General features: G+C 39.1%; 1 pseudogene; it reads right to left on the bottom strand.

Moving 5' to 3' along the window:
• Positions 1–16,531: 16,531 nt before the first annotated feature.
• Positions 16,532–18,998, bottom strand: LOC100345908 (succinate--CoA ligase [ADP-forming] subunit beta, mitochondrial pseudogene; annotated as a pseudogene).
• Positions 18,999–20,528: the final 1,530 nt, after the last annotated feature.

The raw sequence follows: 20,528 nt of genomic DNA, 5'->3' as shown, positions 1-20,528 counted from the left end.
CTAATAAGTAGCATGAGTTTTCTGGCCATCAGTACAAGTGCTTTTTCTTTTTGTATTTTTAATATCCAAACCAACCATCCAATAGATATAATTCAGTAAACATGGGAAAATTATCATGGATATGACTGAAACATCCAGACTTGGAAAAATCTGCCATGAGCCAAATTATTTTATGATAATTTTGTTGAGGTCATGGAATCTTGTGGCCCCCTGTAGAGGGGAAAGGATTTCTCTTGCAGGAAATGGAAATTCTAACCATCCATTACCGGGAGATGGTGTCCTAAAGTCTAGGAGAGGGAAGTGTCCTGGGTAAGTTGAGGCTAATCTCAGAGAACAGAGGAGGCCTGGAGCACTGAAAACAAATCACTGCTTTCTCTTAGCAGAGACAGGAGTGGCAGTAATGGCAGGGGGAGCCATGAAGTCCCAGGAGCTGCTGTTTCAGTTCCACTCAATCCAAAGAAATAAGACAGAATCCAACAGATACAAGAAAATACCTCCCGAGAGACAAGATTTCTTGCTAAAGTGATCCAACAGAAGCCAGTGGGGAGATGGTCGTCACTCACACTGGTCAGCCTCCTCATTCCTGTTGCAGATGCCTCATTAGCTCTCACATGTAGGTTTTCATGCTTTGCTCCATGTAAATAAAACATTCAATTAATTTTTTTAAAGGACTTATTTGAAAGAATTACAGAGAGAGAGGAAGAGAAAGAGATATCTTCCACCCAATGGCTCACTCTTTAAATGGTTGTAATGGCCAGGGCTGGGGCAGGCCAAAGCCAGGAGCCAAGAACTTGATCCCAAGTCTCCCACATGGGTGTAGGGACCCCAACACTTTGGCCATCTTCTGCTACTTTTCCCACATCATTAACAAAGACCTGGAGCAGAAGTGGAGTAGCTGGGACACAACATCAGCCCCTCACTTAAATATTTTTAATACTTAGAGAAGAAGTAAGATGTAAACTCATAACAAATATTATTTATTTTTAAAGGTTTATTATTTGAAAGGCAGAGTGACAAATATAGAGAGGCAGATTTTCCATCCACTGGATTACTCCCAAGTTGGCTGCAACAGCCTGAGCTGGGTTAGGTTGAAGCCAGGAACCAGGAAGGAACCCCATCTCAGTCTCTCCTGTGGGTCAAAGGGTGCCAAGCACTTGGGTCATCTTCTGTTGTCTTCAAAGGTGCATTAGCAGGAAGGTGGATTGGAAGCAAGACTTGAACCAGCACTCTGATATGGATATCATATTGGAAGCAGCAGCTTAACCTGCTGTGCTATGGTGCTGGCCCCTGTATCAAATTTTAACATATGGTAGATTCTATGAATTAGGATTATGACTTCAAGTAATAGAAACCAAGCCTAAATATCTGAAGCAAAAATGGAGACTTATTTGAAGGGCTCAGGACTCAAAGATCGAGGGCATGAATACAACCAGGTCCCAGGAAAGAACCAAAACCTTTCACCAATGGTCAATAGGACTGTTTCTCACCTTTTTTTGTGTGTTTCTTCTCTCTTTTCTTTGAAGATTTGCCTTCTATGCTCCTCAAGTGTTTCGGCTAAAAATATGACCACAACACAATGCCTGGGTCTGTATAGGTAGTTCTCCCCTAACTTCATATCTGTGGGGTATATTCCAGGACTTTAGTAGATGTCTGAAACTGAGGATAGTACCAAGCCCTATATATTGTTCCTTTTTTAAATTTTTTTGTATACATTAATGGTAAAGTACTTTTGTATACACCTATGATAAAGTTTATAAATTAGACACAGTCATACACAACAATTTATCAGATCTTAGCAACCTCAGTATACATTTTTCCTCCTTAGGTCAAGAGCTTTCACCTTTTCACTTAAAGGAGGTACTTTACAGCTTTTCTTTGGCTATCCAAATCACCAACATCACTATGCTTTTGCTTTGGACCATTATTGAATAAAATAACTGTTACTTGAATACAAATGTTGGGATAATGTGACAGTCAACCTGATAACTAAGAAGGTAGCGCGCACTGTGGGTACACTGGACAAAGGGATGATTTGAATCATGTCCCAGGAGGAACAGAATGAAAAGGTTGCAAGGTTGCATCATGCTATTCCGAATGGCACAGAACTTAAAGCTTAATAATTTACTTCTGGAATATTCCATTTAATCTTTTTGAACCATGGTTGGCCATGAATAATTGAAACTGCAGGAAATAAAAAGCAGGATAAAGGAGGACTCTGTGCCTCTAGAAACTGATTCAACTTTCAGTCCCAATGTCAGATGCTTAGGAGAGGGAAACCAGTTGAATAACTTGAGCCAAGTGAACTAGAGATGTAATCCTCTGTAACCAGAGCAACAGAATCATACAGTGTAGACATGGCTACCAGGATTGTAGGCCCAGGATCTGTATGATGCTGTAGGGCAATGCTGGGACATCTGTGATAGGGACCTCAAGTTATGTGTTGACTTGTGATATCTGGTTTAACTTGCTTTTGAACAAACCTGGGAATAAAATTTTTATATTGGTGCTTTAAAAAATGTTTCATATGGAAGGATTATAGCTTTACTCAGTGTTACTTAAATTTGGATTGATACATGTGTCCTCTCATAAAGTTGTATTAGCAAAAATATGTAGCAACCCACAGATTCTGTGCTCAATTAACTGTTAGTCAATATTCAGATGCTTCCACTGGATACATGACATTTTCCTGGAGAAATGGCCAGTTTTGAGAAATATGGCAAGATCCTGTGGTCAAATTATATTATAAGCATTTGTGAGTTTGTGGTGCTGTCTGATCTTAATAAGCTGAACAAGCCTAATTTTATAATGCGGTTTTCCATCATTTTCCAGCTTATAAATGCAGATAAATCACTAAGTCTGAAATCTATATGCAAAGCAAAGTAAACATAACCATTTGAAAACTGCCTCAGTACAGCAAAGTAATGGCGAGACTCAGGTTTTGCATTCTTCTGAGTTCTACAGCAGCTCCCCCCTTACTAGTTGTCCACTCTTGGGCATATTACCCAACTTTTCTGTAACTCAGTTTCCCAAAATACGAACTGGGAGTAGTATGACTTTTGTAAGATTATTGTGAAGATTAAATGGGACAACACTTACAATGTTGACAACATTGTTTGGCGTAACAATAAATGTTCACTACAACTCATTTATGATCGTTATCAACACTGACTTCAGTGGGTATTACCATTAAAGTTAGCCACCTTTGGCTCAGGCAATTTGGGACATGCACAGAGCTGGAACTCCCCCTGTTTTTTGTTGTTGTTGTTGTTTTGTTTGTTTGTTTGTTTTTGGTTTTGGTTTTTTTTTTGTTTTTTTTTTTTTTTTTTTTTTTTTTTGCTCATCCACTAGTGTAACATCATCTGCCTCTAAGGGAAATTTACCAATTACTTTTGTACATTGATGTCTGCCTTCCATTCTCAGCTCTTACATGAATTTCTGCCCCTTTCTGCTTACTGTCATTTTATTACATCTACTAGGAAGAAGGGGAAGTGTGGGTTCTCCAGTTATATCTTGCATAGAGGTCTTTCTGAGATTTTAAAAGACATTGTTGGCTATCTCATAATGCTTAAGGAATTGCACCATCTACTCCAAATTTGAAAACTTACCAATGACAAAGTGAGAATACCGTTAGATATTGTTAATGAGTGAACTGAATGAAAAATTCCTTTTTTAATCTTTTGAATCAACTACATGAGTTGAAGAGTTTTATAAAAGTACTAGGCAGTTTGTTAAAACATTCCCATTTGCTGAGGGAGAATGTGTGGTGCAGTGGATAAAATGCCACTTGGATGATTACATCCCATATTGGAGTACTTTGAACAAATCCCTGATCAACCTCTGATTCTAGCTTCCTGCTAGTGTGCACTCTAAGTGGCAGCATGTGATAGTTCTAGTACTTGGGTCTCTGGCACCCATGTAAGAGACCTGGATTGAATTCTGGGCTTCTGACTTTGACCTGGCCCAGCCCAGGCTATTGTGGACATTTAAGTAGTGAGTCAGGGAATGAAAGATCTTTATCTCTGTGGCTGTCAATCTCTGTCTCTCTGCCTTTCAGATTAAATGAAAATAAATAAAAACAAAACAACACAACAGAAATAAATAGAGACTGAGGAGTATATAATACAGCAATTGCAACCAGTGATTTCTATCACCCTTGATTTTTGCCTAAGTGAAATCTCCATTGTTCATTATTGATTTTATTAATGTCACTTTTTATGGAACTAGGTGTATTTACTGCATTAGTGTCTAGCCTGCTTTTTTGAAGATCTCCCTAAAGTGAAAGAAAATAGGAATATAAATGGGCAAAAGAGTTTTACACATTTTTGGAAGGCACAAGGTGCTTGGAGAAATGATAAATGACTTAGAAGAGTGGAAAAGGCCTTTTGATTTTCTTTATTTATAACCCTGAAATATAAGTGACTAATGGAGGGAGAACCAACTATGGGGCAACCTGTTTACAGGACCTAGGAAAGAGGAAGGAATTGGAGACAGGAGTGAGGATGGATGAATGAAGATGACTGAAACAGACTATTTGAACCTCCGGGAAAATTAAATCAAGACACTCTGGACTTAGTGATGACAAACACAGCGCAGAGTGAGTCAATTTACCAGAAATGGGCATTAAATTCTGCATAGTAAATAGTAAAGCTCTCTGTCCATTTCTTTATCTGGATTCCCAAATTATGGGCAGTCAATATATTGCACTGAGGCAGGAATTTGAGGGGGATTTGGTTCTCCAAGGAAACCGGCCATGTAAGAACTAGGGTGATTCTTAATGTTAGATAACAGACTGCCACAAAATTTAGTGACATAAACCATGAGACATTTTATTATGCTAATAGACTATGTGTAAGAAGTTTAAAAATAGCATTGTCTAGTGAAAGAAAACCCAAGTGTGGATGGCTTGTCTTTATAATAAATAGGAAGACTCAAACATCTGGAGAAATCAAATGGCTAGTGTCTGGAATAATCCGGAAACTTCTTTAACCACAGGTTTGCTGGGATATCATGAACACTTAGTTCAGCTGGGACTGTAAACTGGGGTGCCTACATGTGGCTTCTCTGTGGTTTGGGCTTCCTCACAACATGGTAGACTGGCCCAGCAGAAAAGGCAGGTGCTCTTGGCCACCTGTGACCAAGCCTTGTAAGTCACATTGTGTCATTTCTGCTGTGCTCAACTGGTCAAAGAAGCAAACCCCATCTAGATACAAATAAGGCATAGATAGCACTTTTCAATGGGAAGTGTGTTAAGTAATTTGTTGCCACGTAGTCATGAGAGCAACCCTCAGGAACACACCAGGGAAATTAAGGCAGAAGCCAGCAGGAAAATCATATTGAGTTCCAATTAATAAGAGCTATGGCAACAAATAATTTCTGGATCCACCTGATGGTGGGTAAAGCTGCTGTTATGACCCCTGAACTGGTATGCCTTGGCTTTGGAGCTACAAGGGAAGGATATTTAGGGCCCTCAATGGGAGGATCTGGAAAATTAGCTCAGGTGAACCTCTGGGACCCTAATCACCAAAGAGTTAGTGCGGACATATCTGGACCCTGCCTCAATAAGACAACCAAAAAATTTGGACACCAAGGATGCTGAGAATTTACTCTAATATTTGGGTGTGATAATAAAATGATGTTATACCTTGGATTTGCTTTAAAGTACTCTGATGAGGGGAGGAAGAGGTAATGGGGTATGGATGAAGCACCACCAGCTGTATGTTGATAATTATGGTAGTGGGTACATGGGAGTTCTTTATACTATTTTCTTTCATTGTATGCTTGAAAACTTTCACTTTAAAAATTTAAAAATCTTGCATATAAGTGCATGTGCATACCGGTGTACATACAGATAGAAAATAACCACTAGAGTACATTTGCTATATTTAAAACAGCAATGAGAAATTTCTAATGAAGAATCTTTGAATTTGCTTAGTTATTATTTTTAAAGAATATATATTTATTTACCTGAAAGAGTTACAGATAAAGGAAGAGAGAGAGAAATATAGAGAGAGGAGCCATGAACTTCAACGGGGTCTCCCACATGGGCAGTAGGGACCCAAGTGCCTCTGAGCTATCTTGTGCTGCTTTTCCCAGGTCAATAACAGGGAGCTGGACTGGAAGTGGAGCAGCCAAGACTTGAGTCATCACCCATATTGGATGCTGGTGTCACAGGTGGCACGTTTATCCACTACACCACAGTGCTGGCTCCCATTAATTATTATTTCTATGGACAACAATAATGTAGCACTTCATATATATATATATATATTTTTTTTGACAGGCAGAGTTAGACAGTGAGAGAGAGAGACAGAGAGAAAGGTCTTCCTTTTCTGTTGGTTCACCCCCCAAATGGCTGCTATGGCCAGCATGCTGTGCCAATCTGAAGCCAGGAACCAGGTGCTTTCTCCTGGTCTCCCATGTGAGTGCAGGGCCCAAGCACTTGGACCATCCTCCACTGCCTTCCCGGGCCACAGCAGAGAGCTGGACTGGAAGAGGAGCAACTGGGACAGAATCTGGCGCCCCGACTGGGACTAGAACCAGGTTATTCTGGCGCCGCAGGCGGAAGATTAGCTGAGTGAGCTGCCCTAGCACTTCATATTTTATGAAACACTTCACAATTCTACAAGGCAGGCAGAGGAATTTAGGCAAAGGGAAAAAAAGGGACATGTTCAAGGTCACATAGTAAATGGAAAACCCAAATGTCAAATTTCAGCCTTTTGACTTTATAACTTGTTGCTGTTATATAGGAAGTTACTGTGAAAGAGTGGCTTTTAACTGATAGGGATTATATGACATTTTGATGACTAATCAAAGTTACGAACCTCTTATTAGAGAAATGTTTATGTGCCCACATTCAAAGATAGCAGGACAACTTCAGGGTTGGCGAGGTTCATTTTCCCCAAAACGTGTAGCTCATTTATGGGTAAGCATATTTGGTCTGTCAAAAATAGATTTATCTCCTTTAATTGTTGTCATTTCTCAAACTTCATCCAATTAACCACATTAGATCTGCTCTCTAATTTTCTCTCCTTAGAGAGGAGAGAAAAATGATCTCCACACGAAGCATAAAAGGGCATCCTGACTTAGCCTTATATCAGCAGCTTCCCACAAGCCCCACACAGAGCCATTTTATGTTGCAACAGTTAATTTATTCATCAGCGGGGGCAGCATTGCAGCATATTGGGTTTACCCACCATGATACTGCCATCCCATATGGGTGCTGGTTCAAGCAAGTCCCAGCTGCTCCACCTCTGATCCAACTCCCTGCTAATGAGCCTAGGAAAGCAGCAGAAAATGGCTTCAGTAGTTGAGTCCCTGCTACCCATATGGGAGATCCAGATGAAGCTCCTGGCCCGTGACTTCTGCCTGGCCCAGTCCTGTACATTGTAGGCCATTTGGGGAGTGAACTAGTGGGTAGAAGATCTCACTCTTGTGTCTCCTTCTTTCTCTGTAACTCTGCCTTTCAAATAAAATAAATAAATCTTTCAAAAAAAATCTATCAATCCCCAGATCTTTTACAGTGTTTTCAGTTCAAAACCATCACATTTCTGAGAAATTGGGATATTATTGTTCACAATCTATCTATTACTGAAATGGAAAACTTTTCCCATGGCATAGATAATTAATCTTTCTTCTGTGCTCCTATAGCTTTATGAGCAAGTCACTATCAAATGAGTTCACATTATGTTACAAATAGTCATATATACAATCTTAACTTTGTTATGAAATATCTACCTTGATCTTTCAGGAGACTGTGTGCCCATGGGAACAGGAATCCTATCCCCTCATCATTAGGGAATGGCTAGCACAAGCCATCACACTTAGCAACAGTGAAATAAATACTTCATGAATTAATATGTAACTCCAAACATAATATTAGTAATTATTTAAAACAGTAAGCAATACAAAACAAAGCCACCTGCAAATACTTGCCAGGTCTAACTCTATCATCCTTTGGAGGTCAATTAAGTAGAAATTGTTTTGAGTGGTTTCTTCCATTGCTTTCCTGAGGAGGAGGAGGAGAGATTTATTTTGGTTAAATGTTATTAAAAGTTCTCCAGTTTTGGGCCAGCGCCATGGCTCACTAGGCTAATCCTCCGCCTGTGGCACTGGCACCCCAGGTTCTAGTCCCTGTTGCTCCTCTTCCAGTCCATCTCTCTGCTGTGGCCTGGGAAGACAGTGGAGGATGGGCCAGGTGCTTGGGCCCTATACCCGCATGGGAGACCAGGAGGAAGCACCTGTCTCCTGGCTTCGGATTGGCACGGCGCGCTGGCTGTAGTGGCCATTTGGGGGGTGAACCAACAGAAAAGGAAGACCTTTCTCTCTGTCTCTCTCTCTCTCACTAACTCTGCCTGTCAAATAAATAAATAAATAAAAATTAAAAGTTCTCCAGTTTTGTTAACTACCTTTCTGGAGACGAAGCCTTGATCTAATTAAAATGTTCATTCCCAGTGACTGTCCAAGAGACCTTTGTGTCTACCTGGATTAATCAGGTGTTTTCTTCTGGATTAAAGAACAAAGGCAGAGCTGTTGTCTCCAGATGGCATTTGCTAAGGACAGGTGTTACTTTGGTAAAAGCAATAAAGCATGAGCTACTCTCCTCTCACTGCTGGAGGGTGGCCTTTCTGTGCAGTCCCTCAGTAGTGAGTGGGATTCTGAATAGAAGGATAATTAGGCAGGAAATTCTGCTGAGAGATATTTTGTGGGAAAAAGGAGGACATGGTGTACCTCGTGGTGAATTCAGAACAAGGCAATGGGTGAGGAAGCAGGGCAACGTTGCAAAATGCAAGAGTACAAAATCTTTAAATGGAAATCCTACCAATATAAACACCTTGGGGCTTCTTTGACATTTTTCATTTTGTTCTTTCTCAAAGTCTCTTCACTTATGAAAAAGGATTACTAAGGGCTTTTAAGAGGGGAGTTAAGTCTTTTGTAGCTTGTGAATTTTACTTAAATCAGAAAAACGTTTTGCCTAAAGTATAATAGCAAGCAAAACAGTGTTTGAGTTTTCTTTCCAGATGTGATGAGGTAGCTGGAGCTGACTTGCCCTCCCACCAAAAGTACTAGAAAATTGGAAAAACAGTATGTATTAAATAACTGTCTTTAAACTTTGGGCAACAGTCAGAGCAGATCTGTCATGCATGTGAGAAGGTAAATATGGGCTGTGCACAGACCCCAGATTTTTGTACTTCATGGATGGTAGTACACAAAAGTAGTACCTAAGGAGAACTCAGTGGACTTGTGTGGAGGACACAGAAATCAGACATTAAGGAGGTTGAGGGAACTGGAGTTAGGAGGGCAGGGAATGGGAGAGTAGAAAAACAAGCAGAGGAAGAGCACCAGAAACCTACATAGAGGTCCAGTCAAGTTTCTTGCTGAAAACTGAACTCCACGCACAGAGGATGGAAGCTCCTCCAGATCAGGCACAGAAATAGTAGGGAGCTGTAAAATAAGCAATTTCTGGAGATCCTAGTTGTCTTAGTCTATTTGTGCTGCTGTAACAAAATGTCTGTGACTGGGTAATATAAACAATGGAAATTTACTTGTCACAGTTATGCAGAGTCCAAGATCAAGGTGCCAGTAGGCTCGGTACCCAGTGGGGACTTGGTCTATGCTTACAAGATGGTGCCCTGTAGCTGCACCTTCCAGAGGAGACAAATGCCATATTCTCACGTGGTGGGAAGAATAGGCAGCTAAGGAGCCTAGCTAGTTAGATCACTAATCTCTTATTAGATCACTAATCGGATACAGGAGGGCAGGGCCCTTGTAGTCTAGTACCCTCCTAAAGATTATTACTATTTAGGAAGTCTATAACCTCCTAAAGTTTATTACTAAAACTAGCAATGGAGATTGTTTCAACATGCTTTTTGGAGGAACCAAAACATCTAAACTATAGCATTATGCCCCTAGCCGCCCCCCCCCCCCCCATATATTATTTCCTTCTCTCATTTAAAAAAATTCACTCCCCAGAAGTTTTAACTCACTTCAACATCAACTTTTAGGTCAAGTCCAGAATCTCATCTAAATATCAATTAAATCAAATATGGGTAAGACTCAAGACATGATTCATTCTGAGATAAATTTCTCTCCAGCTGTGAACTTATAAAATCAAACAAGGTATATGCTTTCAAAATATAATTGTGCAACAGGCACAAGATAGAAAATTTTATTCCAAAATTGATAAGAGGAAAGAAGAAATAACAGGTTCTGACAAAACCCACAACCTAACAGGGCAAACATTCATCCTAGGGCTTGAGGATAATTGTCTTTGACTCCATGCTCTGCCTTTTAGACATACTGGGGAAGGATTGGGTCCATTAGGCTCTGAATGGCTCTGCTCCCATGATTTCACTGGGTGCAGACCAAACAGTATCCCTCAGAAGTTGGAGTTGGGTGCCTGAAGTTCTTCTAGGCTGGTATTGCATGCCTGGGTCCCAAGGAAGGCTCTGCCCACAGGATCCATCATGCATTGCCCTAGTGAGAATTCTCTGCAGTGGCTTTGCTATTGTGGACTTTTGCCTAATCTCTGATACTTTCTGAGACATCTTTTGAAATCTAAGTTAAGGTAGTCATCCTTTCATAGCTCATGCACCCTGGGCACCTATAGAATTGGTGCCACTTGTATACTGCCAATAGTTATCACTATGCCTTTTGGGATGGTGGTCTGAGCCACACTTCAGTCTACTTGAATGGTAGCTAGGATGTTAGAGAACTGTGCTAGAATGTAGGAGACAGAACCATGAGCCATCCCACAGGAGCCCTGGACTCCTCTTTTGAAATTGTCTGCCTTCAAGGCCTGCAATTCTGGGCCTTTGATGGATGGGGCGCAGAAAATGCCTTTGGTGACATTCTTTTGTTGTCCTGATGAATAGTATATGACTTTCTTCAATTCAAACTGATCTCCTTAGCAAACATTCACTAGCTCACATCTTTAGAATTCTCTTCCAGAGATGCCATTTTTATTTGCTACATTACCAGATTGAGAATTTTCCACATTCTTTTAGTTCTATTTCCCTTTTGGTTATAAATCCCATCTTTAATTCATTTCTCTCTTCTTGTGTTTTACCATAAGCAGTCAGGAGAAGCCAGACAGCACCCTGAACACTTTGCTTAAAGATTTCTTCTACCAAATATCCTATCTCATATCTCTTAATTTTTTTTCATAAAGCAGCTGAACAGTGACACAATTCAGCCAACTTCTTTGTGATTTTACAACAAGGAGGGCCATTCCTCTAGTTTGTAAGACCTTGTTCCTCATTTTCATTTGAGACTTTATCAGAATGGTCTTTATCATTCATATTTCTATCAACATTTTAGAACAATTGCCTAAGTAATTTCCAAAAAGATTTAGGCTGCCTATAGCCCTATTATTCTGAGCCCTCACTAGAATCTCCTTTAGCCATGTAAGCATTTCCTAGCATCAGTCGTCAAACTCTTCTAACCTCTACCCTCCATCAGTTCCAACCCTACTCACACATTTCAGGTGTTTTTTATAGTATCGTCTTACCTCAATTCTTGTTGCTGTAACAAAATAACAGTAACTAGGTCTTTTATAAATAACAGAATTTTATTCTTCACAGATCTGGATGTTGAAAAGAACAAAATCAAGGCATCAGCATATTTGCTGTCTGCTAAGAGTTGCTTTCTGTTCCCAAGATGGCATGATATTGCTATGTCCTCACATGGCAAATAGGATAGAAGAACAAAAAAGGGTCTAGCTAGTTCCTGCCAGTATTTCTGTAAGGTTGCTAGCCTCATTTATGAAAGTGGAGCCCTCATGAGCTAATCACTTCCTAAAGGTCCCATCTCTTTGTACTATTGCATAGAGGGATTACATTTCAACATATATTGTACAGTAGAAATACTTGACTGAAAGTTATTTGAGTTCCAACTATTCGAACAGGTGAAACCTCACTGAATATTAAATAAGACCCCAGAAGATGCACAGCTTAGTAGCAGGATTAAACCAGTAATAGAATAAAGTAGAAATTCATGCAAACTTAAAAACAGACCTCAAAATTCTCAAGCTGATCCATATATATTTTAATTTTCTGGCAAAAGAAACTTAAGTATACTTAATAAGAGACAACAAAATATAGACCCTGACCAGTACAATAATTATAATTTTCAGCATCCAATAGAAATTTCTAGACAGGTAAAGAAGCAGGAAAATGTAACCCATAACCAGGGTGGAAAAAAATCAGTAGTAACAAAGCTAGAAGTGACAAGAAAGATAGAATTAACATATAATGATTTTAACATTGCTCTAACAAATGTGCTCAAGAAGTTAAAGAAAAGCATGAAATTAGTAGAGAAATAAAAACTAATTTCAAAAATAAGTACATAGGAGTGCCAAGGATGAAAGGTCAGTATGTAAAATGAAAATGTTACAGGGTAGATTTAATAGACTTAATGGTATAGAATTTAAAAAAAGGTCATTGAAACTGAAAATTTAGAAATAACAGCTATCCAAACAAAAGCATAGAAAGAAATAAATGACCAAAATAAATGAATAGGGTGATCTTTGGGACAACTCTACTTGTGCGTACTTGGAATCCAAGAAGGAAAAAGGGGGTAGGAAAAGTATATTATGAATAAAGGAGAAAGATTTCCAAATTGGACTCAAGACTACAAAATTACAAATACAAGTAATTCAACAAAGCTCAACTAAAATTAACAATCACACCAACAAGTAAATAAATAAAGCATGCATGGCATATCTTGATCAGATATCTGAAAATCAGTGATAAAGAAAATATTGTAAAAATATAAGAAGTGATATCATGATAAAATATATGAAGAACAAAGATAAAAATGATATAAGAAGCAATACAAGCCAGTACATAACAGAATAGATTTAAAATGACAAAAGAAGAATAAAAGAACCCTTTTACCTTACCTCTAGATTAAATAAAAATATCCTTTAGGAATAAAAGTGAGTGAAATACTTATTCAGAAAAACATAAAAGATACAAGCAATAGCATAGGTTTAAACCTAACCATATCAATAATTCATGACATGTAAGTGGTCTCTAAAGGCCCTAAATAAAAGTCAAAGATTATAAAACTGAGTAGAAAATAAAAGATAAGACTCAACTCTATGCAACCTGTAAGAAATCTACTTTGAATATCAAAGTCTAATTTAAAGGCAAAAGACTGAAAAAAATTTAAAAAATAAAAGAAAAATAGAGTGGCTATATTAATATTAAAGTAGGCTCAGAACAAGGTATATAATCATAATAAAGAATGACATTATGATTTAAACTTCCAGTTATAATTATGCATAAGGTACGCTAAAGAACAGCACCCAAAGTAAACAGAAGAAAAGGAATAATAAAGATAAGAACAGAAAGCAGTTAAACAGAAAGTGGACAAACAGGGGATGGCATTATGGTGCAGCAGGATAAGCTACTGCCTGTGATGCTGGCATTGTGTTTGAGTGCAGGTTTGAGTTCCAGCTGTTCCACTTCTGTTCCAGCTCCCTGCTACTGCACCTGGGAAAGCAGTAGAAAATGGCCCAGGTGCTTGGGGTCCTGCCACCCACGTGGGAGACCTGGATGCAATTCCAAGCTTCTGGTTTTGGCCTGGTACAGCCCAGGCATTATGGCCATTTGGGGAGTGAACCAGTGGATGGAAGATCTCTCTCTCTGTCTCGATTGCCCTATCTGTTACTCTGCCTTTCAAATAAATAAAATAAATCTCTTTGAAATAAATAGTGGGCAAACAGAAAATATCAACAAAACTACATGTGGATTCTTTGGAAAGATCAATAAAATTGATAAGCCTCTAGCCAGAGTGTTCAGAAGAAAAAAGAGAGGGATACAAAAGCCAGTATCAAAAATTACAGAGAATTCTCCACCAGAAATGAGCATTACATTAAATTATGCATAGTACATAGTAAAAGATTCCTGTTTCTTTATCTGGACTTTGAAATTATTATGAATGGATTTCTGTAAAAAAATTGGTGAAATTTAGACATATAAACAATAGACATTTCTCAGCACAAATTATGAAAACTCACATAAGTAAAAATGGAATCTTTTCAATAGCCCTCTATGTAATGAAGAGATTATATTTACCATGAAAAGATTTTGGGCAAAGAATATTACAGATTTGCTAGGCTGCTTCATTGGTGAATTCCATCGAACACTTTTTTTTTTTAAAAGATTTATTTATTTATTTATTTATTTATTTATTTGAAAATCAGTTACAGAGCAAGAGGGAGAGAGATCTTTCATCCACTTGTTCACTCCCCAGATGGCCTCAATGACCAGGGCTGGGCCAGGCTGAAGCCAGGAGCCAGGAGCTTCATCCAGGTCTGCCACGTGGGTGGTAGGGGTCCATACACTTGTGCCATCTTCCACTACTTTTCCAAGGCCTTTAGCAGGGAACTGGATTAGAAGTGGAGCAGCCGAGACTGGAACTGGTGCCCATTTGGGATGCTGGTGGTGATTTTATCCACTATGCCGCAATGCCAGCCCCTCCTTCAAACATTTAAATGAAGATAAAAATCATACATAAGCTTTTTTTGGAAAATAGCATAGGAGGAAATTGCTCTTAATTTGTTTTATGAGGCTGTCTTGCTCAAATAACAATAACATACCAACACATAATAGGAAAACTGTAGAGCCATGTCCCTCATGAACATGAACACATAATTACTCTGCCAATTAGAAACAAATGGAATAAATTAGAGAAAATACAAAATGAACAAATATTTATCCCAGGAACACAAAGTTGGTTTACGTTCAAAATCATTAATAGCATCATCATTCACAATTGAGTAAATAATAAAAATGACATGAGTACTATTAGATGCAGAAAAGCAGTGAGCAAAATTGAACACATATTTATGGCAAAATACTTCAGCAAATTAGGAGTGAAAGGTAAAATTTTATCTTGATAAATGCATCTACCAAACAAACAAAACAAAACAAAACCCTCATAGCTACCAGCACATTAATAGTGAAAGGCTCAATGTAAGACTGGGAACGTAGGATCCAGCCTTGTGGCACCATGAGTTAAACTACTGTAACCTGTGACACTGGCATTCCATATGGGTGCTCATTTGAGTCCCAAATGCTCCACTTATTTTTCCACCTCCTTGCTAATGCAACTGGAAAAGCAGTGAAAGTGCTTGGGTCCCTACGTCCAAGTAGGAGACCCAGGTGGAGTTCCAGGCCCCTGGCTTCAGCTTGTCCCAACCCTGGCCTAGGCCAATGTGGCTATTTCAGGAGAGACGAGTGGATAAAAGATCTGTCTGTCTCTTTCTCTCTGTGTAATTCTATCATTCAAATAAATAAATCTTTTTTAAAAAAAGGATTTGCAAAATAGCAAGAATATTTGTTTTTAACATTTCTATTTGATTCTGCACTGGCTCTAGTCCATGTTCCTAGTCCACACAAAGAAAGATGAAGAAAAAAGGAATGCACGTTAAAAAGGGAGAAAGAAATCTGTCCTTATAAACGTAAGACATGATCACATATGTACAAAACCCTAAAAAAAATACAAGAAACTTATTGGAACATACAAGTGAATTTCGTAAGGTTGCAGGATATAATAAAAGTTATAGCATTTATAATTGCATAAAATAATTAGGGACAAGTTTTAAAATGGTGTTAAGATTATATACCATAAGACCTTAAAACTGTAAAACTATTTAGAAAGAAATGAAAAACTACATAAATGATAAGATATACCAGGTTCATGGATTGGAATACTGCATATTTTTAAGATATCAATTCTTCCTGACTTGATGTAAGATTTTACCTCAAACATAGCATATTTCTTTGGAAGAGTTGTCAAGTTGATTCTCCAATTTCTATGAAAATACAAAGAGCCTAGAAAAGCAGTTTTGGAAAAGAACAATATTGGAGGTTGACACTGCCATATAAAAATAGTACATGTAATTTTTATAGCATATAATACTTGAATGATAATAAATGTTACTGTTTTATACACTTATTGTACTATATTTTTTTATCATTATTTTAGAATGTACTCTACTTGTTAAAAAATGTACTCTACTTGTTAAAACAGTATGCCATGCCATATCATGCCAGGAGCAGGGCTTATACATCTCATCTTTACCACATCTTTACATCATTATCTCTTGTGCTTGATTTAACTCATGTCTTATTCCTCACGGTGCTAGCAGAAATAGACTATGTCATTTATATACCATATAACCTTGTTTTGAGGCAGGCCATTCTAAGTAAGTTTGTGTAAGTACACTTGACATTTTTGTACAATGATAAAAATGTCCAGTTATGCAGTTCTCAGAATATGTTCCTGTCCTAAAGAGACACACGACTCTACTTGGCTTCAAAACTTGCAAAAACTAATCAGGACAGTATGGTATTGATGTAAGGATAGATACACAGGTCAATAGAACTGAAGACCACACATACAACACTATTAACACCACTACCCACGTGAGAAGGATATTCAGAATGTTCATAAAAAGTGTGCATTATGAAAAAATTATGTATGGATTACAGAATTTTTTATATCAAGATAAATTTATCTTCTATTTTTTTCTTTTTTTTCACATTGGGAGATTTTTATTAACTTGACATTCTTTTTTTTTTTTTTTTTGACAGGCAGAGTGGACAGTGAGAGAGAGAGACAGAGAGAAAGGTCTTCCTTTGCCATTGGTTCACCCTCCAATGGCCACCGCGGCTGGCGTGCTACGGTTGGCGCACCGCGCTGATCCGATGGCAGGGGCCAGGTACTTATCCTGGTCTCCCATGGGGTGCAGGGCCCAAGGACTTGGGCCATCCTCCACTGCACTCCCTGGCCACAGCAGAGAACTGGCCTGGAAGAGGGGCAACCAGGACAGAATCCGGTGCCCCGACTGGGACTAGAACCCGGTGTGCCGGCACTGCAAGGCGGAGGATTAGCCTAGTGAGCCGCAGCGCTGGCTAACTTGACATTCTTAATTTTGTCTATTATCTCCTTAGTAAATGTGCCTTAAGTAATACAAACCTACAAGTGTTTCTTAATACCACAGAATCATGAAGATTTGCAGTTATCCATGTTTTATAATGATTAAAACAATGCTCAAAAATTAACATGTTACTTCACTGAAATACTTAAAAGAACATTCTGAGGAGTGTTTGAAAGCTCTGTTTATAAATAGTGATTGATACATTTATTACTTATGTTATGCTGAAGATAAACACATCTTATAAAAAACACTTTTAATACACTGCTTCACTAATGAGATATATTTTAACCCTAAAGAATAAAGCTTTATCATAATATATTTATAGGAATTTTATCCATGAAGAATTTTGTATACAACAATAATAAACAGGCATATTGCGAGTGACATTCTGTAAAGCAAAAAAGGACAGCTGCAAGAAAAGAAACCAGATACCTGCATTAAACATTCTTTGTACAAACAGTCCATTGGGAACAGAATGCATACCAAATATTTTTAAAAGTTCGTGTGGCTAGATGGTAATTACAATCTCCACACGTTAAAAAGAAAAAGAACAATAACACAGAACACAGTATTCTTAACAATTGTAACACATTTAAGACCTTCAGCCATTTCACTGGGTTCTCAGATCAAATTGGTAATTGAAATTTGACATCCACATGGGCTTGCTTGGCTAAAGTCACTATTTCAGACAGCTTTACAACCATTCTAGCAGCTTCATCCAAATCATTACAAGCAAGAATTTTAAGTCCACTGTCTGCTATCAGTGCCTTAGCATCACCAACCCGTGTACCTTGTAATCGTACCACAACAGATATTTTAATTTCCAAATCTTTTACTGCCATGACTATACCTTGTGCAATAACATCACATCACATGATTCATCCAAAAATGTTAACCAGAATGGCTAGTACCTTTTTATCTGAAGTGACAAGCTTAAATGCTTCTGTTACTTGATGGGCTGTGGCACCACCACCACCATCAAGAAAGTTGGCGGGAGTCCCTCCATGAAGCTTTATTATCTCCATTGTGGCCATAGCCAAACCAGCACCATTTACTAGGCAGCCTATATTTCCATCAAGACCAATGTAGTTGAGATCTGCCTTTGCTGCATCTTTGTCCCTTTCATCTTCCTGGGTCCAGTCCTGGAGATCAAAGATTTTCTTTTGGTGATATGCTGAATTAGAGTCAAATTAAACTTTGCATCCATACACAGCACAGCTCCATCTGAATCTTCCACCATTGGATTTATTTCTACCATGGTTGCATCATATTTCAGAAAAAGGTTGTAAAGCTTGACCATGTTTTCTGCTGCAGAATCCACAATGTTAGGTGGAAATCCCATCTTCTCTGCAAGCCGGACAGCTTGTTCCTTTTTGATTCCTTCTACAATATCAATAGGTTCTTTAACTATCGCATCAGGAGTCTCAGCAGCAACATCTTCAATGTTAATACCACCTTGTGAACTTCCTATTAATGCAGGACCTTGAAATGGCCTTTCCATTGCTATTGCAAAGTAGTATTCTCTTCTGGGATATTTTCACTCACAGATCAAAACTTGATTGCGTATTCTGCCCTTTTCTCCAGTTTGCTTGGTAAACAACCTTTTCCCAATCATTTGTGAAGAAATAGCTTTTGCTTCTTCTGGAGAGAAAACAATCTTTACTCCTCCTTTGAGGCCACGTTCAGATGTTCCTTTTCCTCTACCACCAGCTAAAACCTGTGCCTTTATCACAACATCTTTTGAGCCTAATTTTTTGGCAATTGCATAAGCTTCATCTGGTGACTTTGCCACAAATCCTTTGGGAACGGAGACACCAGCTTCTTGCAACAATTCCATACTCATGTATTCGTATAGTGAAAGATTCCTTTGCTGCTGCTGCTGTACTTGGAGTCCATGATTATTAAATAATCCAGAACTTCCAAGAACCTGAGCAGCAGCCCGCAATGCCGTCCGGGGCCGGTGGCTCCTAAGGGTGGCGTCAGCCAACAGCCCTAATTCTATTTTTTTTTTCACAGAGAGGGATAGATCTTCCATCTACCTGTTGATTCCCTAAATGCCCCCAATAGCCAGGTGTAGGCCAGGCTGAAACCAGCAGCCAGGAACTCCATCTGAATCTCCCAAGAACCTGGTCTATCATCTGCTGCCTCACAGGTGCATTAACAGGAAGCTGGATCAGAAGCACAGAATAGCTGGTACTCAAAAGACACTGGGATATGGGATGTGGTCATCCTAAGTAGTGGCTTGACATGCTGTACCATGCTGCCTGCCCTTCACAGATTTTTTTTTTTTTTTTTGACAGGCAGAGTGGACAGTGAGAGAGAGAGAGAGAGAGAGAAAGGTCTTCCTTTTCCATTGGTTCACCCCCCAATGGCCGCTGCGGCCGGCACACTGTGGGCACAGCGCTGATCTGAAGCCAGAGGCCCGGTGCTTCTCCTGGTCTCCCATGCGGGTGCAGGGCCCAAGGACTTGGGCCATCCTCCACTGCACTCCCGGGCCATAGCAGAGAACTAGACTGGAAGAGGAGCAACTGGGATAGAATCCGGCGCCACGACAGGGACTAGAACCTGGTGTGCTGGTGCTACAGGCGGAGGATTAGCTTATTGAGCTGCAGCACCGGCTGCTCTCCACAGATTTTTAAAGTACCCATGTGTGTGTGTGTGTGTGTCTGTGTGTATGTCAAATGGCCTTTACATCTCTCCTTTTCCACAAATGACGCTGATACAACTGGCTATCCATTTAGGAAATAAAGTGAACACAATACCATACTATATCCTCTTTTTCAGGTAGCAACTTGAAATGGTTCATAGATTTAAATATAAATGCCAATACTCTGAAACTGTTTGAAGAAAACTTAGAAAATATTCATCACTTGTTGACATATATTAGGAACACAACAACCATGAAAGAAAAAACTGCAAATTTCATAATTAAAATCTTCTGCTCTTCATAAGACACATTAAAAATGAAAAGGCAAGAATTAACTTAGTTAAAATATTTTGAAACATATACATTCAGGAACAAGTCTCGGAATTCAATAGTAAGATGAAAATCAATAATAACCGTTATAATTCAATAGTAGATGAAAACCCCAAGTAGAAAATGGATTAACAATCTGAATAGACACTCCATAAAAGATTACAAATGGCCAAAAATGCATGAAAAATAGTAAACATCACTATTCATTAGTCAATGAAAATTAAAACACAATGAGATGCATTCACACATTCACTAGAATTACTGAAGTTAAAAAATACAATAATAAGGCCAGCACCGTGGCTCAATAGGCTAATCCTCTGCCTGCGGCGCCGGCAAACCAGGTTCCAGTCCCGGTCGGGACACCGGATTCTCTCCTGGTTGCCCCTCTTCCAGTCCAGTTCTCTGCTGTGGCCCAGGAAGGCAGTGGAGGATGGCCCAAGTCCTTGGGCCCTGCAGCCGCATGGGAGACCAGGAGGAAGCGCCTAGCTCCTGGCTTCGGATCGTCGCCAGCATCTGTTGTTGGTAGATTTCTGTATGTGAGCCATTCCAGCTGGGGTGAGGTGAAACCTCATTGTGCTTTTGATTTGCATTACCCTAATGGCT

Source organism: Oryctolagus cuniculus, chromosome 1 (genome assembly GCF_051225735.1).
Source record: "Oryctolagus cuniculus isolate XC-2025 breed Fujian yellow rabbit chromosome 1, ASM5122573v1, whole genome shotgun sequence".
Lineage (NCBI taxonomy): Eukaryota > Metazoa > Chordata > Mammalia > Lagomorpha > Leporidae > Oryctolagus > Oryctolagus cuniculus.
Note: the sequence above shows the minus strand (reverse complement) of the source record. Positions and strands in the feature narration are given on the sequence as shown.